Genomic DNA, 3,463 nt, shown 5'->3' on the forward strand with positions numbered 1-3,463 from the left:
TTAACTCTATGCTACTTTCTGCCCATTCTCACCCTCCTCTAGCTTATCTCTCCACGCTTCAGGCTCTCTGCCTTTATTCCTGATGAAGGGCTTTTGCCCAAAATGTCGATTTCGCTGCACTTTGGTTGTGGCCTGAACTGCTGTTCTCTTCCAGCACCACTAGTCCAGAACTTTGTAAAACCATGTTGACTCTGACGAATTGTGGTTTGAGTTTGCATATGTCCTGAACAATGGACTCTAGCAATTTGCCTTAAATTACAATAGTTTATTGTTAAACTTTAGTCGCTCATGTATTACATTATTACAAGTTCTTCCCTTTCGAAAACCTTCATGTTTTCTTTGAATTCCTGTTTTATGGGCACAAGGCTTGAAGAGATCTGCTCCAATTGCTGTGTAAGAGCCATGTATGTCTGAATGGACTCATCATCTTGCTGGTATTCAAACTCGATTGGCTGATGTCTTTCTGGTGTTCCCATGTTGCCATCTCCAAGGCCAGAATGACCTCCTCCTGTTGATGCTTTTGAGGATTGGGAGGTTATGGAATCTTCCTGCTGCTGTGTAACAATTTGAGGGGCTCATGGGTTTTCTCATACTTCTCCATAACAGGTGGAGATACTGAACGGTCTCCTCATGTATCCCGGAGATGGGACCGAGGGATTGATTCGTCGTCTCTTATTCCCATAAAACAAACACGTGTATAAATTACCTCTTCGTTTCTCATGAAAGAAGTCTCAGATAGTTTTTGTCCTTATCCAATTCCCTTGCAATAGGCTCGGTGGGTCTGAATGGCCTCCTGTTATCCCAGTGTAACAACCTCGAGTCACTGTGTGACCTCTTCCAGTTCCTATGTTACAGACTTGAGGAGGCTGAATAGACTGCTCCTGTTGCTGTTGAACAGGATACTGGTGCAGCATGGCCTACTGTTATAGGCTCGAGGGGCTGATTGGCCTCCTTCTGTAAATGTATATCAGGCTCCAGGGGCTGAATAGCCTCATCCTGTTTTGTTGTATCAGGGTCAAAGGCCTGAATATCCTCCTGTTGTTCCTGTGTAACAGGCTGGAGAACGGAATGGATTCCTCCACTATCTGTGTAATTCCCTTCACTTGTTAACTCCTTCTGTCAACTTTGTTCAAATAAGATCATCTTTAATTTTTGTAAACTCCAATGGCTACTGCGTCAACTTGATCATCCTTTCGTTATAAGCCAGCACCTTCATTGCAGGAATCAGTTGAGGGAACCATCTCTGAGCTGCTTCCAATATAACAACATCCTTTCTTCAGAGAAGAGGCTAAATCTGTACACACTACTCCAGATGTAATCTTCCTGTACAGAAGCAGCAACACTTTACCAGCCTATTGTAAAGTTCCCACCCAGGTTAGAGCAGTCTCAGCTCTCTGGGGGAATACAGAACATTGTTGGAAGATCATTGTCCTTCTCTACTCCATCAGCATAACGGGAGATCTGGAGAACTTAAAGTTTGAGAAGATCATAAATGATGTAGCGAGATGATCTCTACCATCAATCTCCCCAGAGCCCACATCGCTCAGATTCCGCAGAATCTAGTAAGGTGGATCGCAAAACCAGCAAGGAGGAGCAAAGTGAAAGCTGCAATACAAATGCAGGGCATGTTATAAAACAGGAAATGAGATATGTACATTTGTGGGTACTGCAGTATGATATATGTTTAAATTATATCTAAACTGTGTTAACCCAATTGAATGCTAATGCTGGGAAAAATGGATTTCAAGACCACGTGTGAGATGGTTTACATGAGCATTATGTTAAGCACTGAGCTCGAGATCAGGTGATTTAGGAATTGGTGTTGAGTGATCAGAAGAGCTAATTGAAAAATTTGCTGTAAAGGACATTTTGGGAACAGTGACCACAATGTATCGGTTTTCTTTTATGCTGTTTGAGTACACGACAGATTTTGTTTAATTTGAAGTAACTGTTATAAATATGAGTCATGCAAGCCGTCAAGGTGTGAGGAGAAAGTCGGGACTACAGATGCTGGAGGTCAGAGGCGAAGGGTGTGGTGATGGAAAAGCACAGTCAGGCAGCATACTAAGAGCAGATAAATCGATGTTTCGGGCATAAGGCCTTCATCAGGAATGAAGCTTATGGGCCAAGGGGGCTGAGGGATAAATGAGAAGGGGGTGAGACAGGGGGGAGGTTAGCAGGGATTGCGGTAGGTAGATGAAGGTGGGGTTGAAAGTGATAAGTGATGAAGGGAGACAGACCGCCTCATCTACTGCATCCATTGAACCCAATGTGTTCTTCTCTACATTGGCGAGGCAGAAGGTCAACTTGTGGAACATTTCAGAGAACATCTCTGTGACAGCCACATTGAACAATTCCATCGCCTTGTGGCTGAGCACTTTAACTCCCCTTCCCACTCTGCCAAGGACATGAGGGTCCTGGACCTACTCCATCGCCAAACCTGAGCCACCAGAAACCTGCAGGAAGAAAGCCTCCTCTTCTGCCTTGGGACCTTCCAAACACAGGGGATCATAGTGGATTCCCCCATTTCCACTAATCCCACCCTATCCCACTCCAACCCTCCAAGTCAGCACCACCCTTTTGTACATTCCTATGCGTCCACCTTCCTTGCTATCAATCTGGCCCACCCTCCTCTCCGAGTATCACTTTCAACCCCACCTTCACTTACCTATTTGATGAAAGGAGGCAGCTTATAAAAATGCCAAGTTGCTGTAATCCAGTGGATTCAGAGAAATGTAGGACCCAGCAAAGGATGGCCAAGAAACTGAGAAGAAAATCGAAAAGAGAAAAAGCATGCAAACGAAAGAAAAACATAAAAACTGCTAAAAAGCATCTATCAATGTATGAAAAAAAATAAAAACAAGGTCAAATGTGGAACAGTTGGTATGCGTTCAGGATAGTTTATTGCAGAGAACAGAGAAATCTCGGAAAAGAAACAGTTTATTTGCGTCTATCTTCATTGCAAGAATGTCCAGAAATTCTTCCAGAAATACCAAGTGACCATGGGACTTGTGTAAGTAACGTCTAAGATTATTCTTATCAATGTTGAGGTCATCTTTGAAAAGAAAGCTGGATTGAGTATTTATAAATCTGACAGACCAGATGTACTTCATACAAGGATTTATGAGGAAGCAGCAATAGACATGTTCATTGCATCGCGGATTTTTACTTTATCTTCTGACACATTCTCGAACGTCATTTAGCCAATCTGTATAAGGCAAAGGTTACAAATATTATCCAACAGTTTAAGAAAGGATGAAGATGGAGAGGGGTGAACTACAGAGCAGTTATCTTGTCATCCGCAGTCGGGTGTCTGTTGGACTCGATTACAAAGAACACGCGACTACACATGTAGAAGGTAATAACATAACTTGGGAGTGTGAGAATATACCGATGAAAAGAAAACCAGAAGTGGCAAACATTTTTTTGGAATGGTTTGAAGATGATTCTTGTGGACATAGGC

General features: G+C 43.0%; 1 long non-coding RNA gene across 1 annotated transcript; it reads right to left on the minus strand.

The window, feature by feature from the left end:
* Positions 1–250: 250 nt before the first annotated feature.
* On the minus strand, positions 251–3,225 carry LOC132810062 (uncharacterized). Its single transcript, XR_009642675.1, has 2 exons — positions 2,669–3,225; positions 251–1,605 (listed from the first exon to the last, which is right to left on the minus strand). It is a non-coding gene; the product is annotated as an uncharacterized LOC132810062 (long non-coding RNA).
* Positions 3,226–3,463: the final 238 nt, after the last annotated feature.

Source organism: Hemiscyllium ocellatum, unplaced genomic scaffold (genome assembly GCF_020745735.1).
Source record: "Hemiscyllium ocellatum isolate sHemOce1 unplaced genomic scaffold, sHemOce1.pat.X.cur. scaffold_150_pat_ctg1, whole genome shotgun sequence".
Classification (NCBI taxonomy): domain Eukaryota; kingdom Metazoa; phylum Chordata; class Chondrichthyes; order Orectolobiformes; family Hemiscylliidae; genus Hemiscyllium; species Hemiscyllium ocellatum.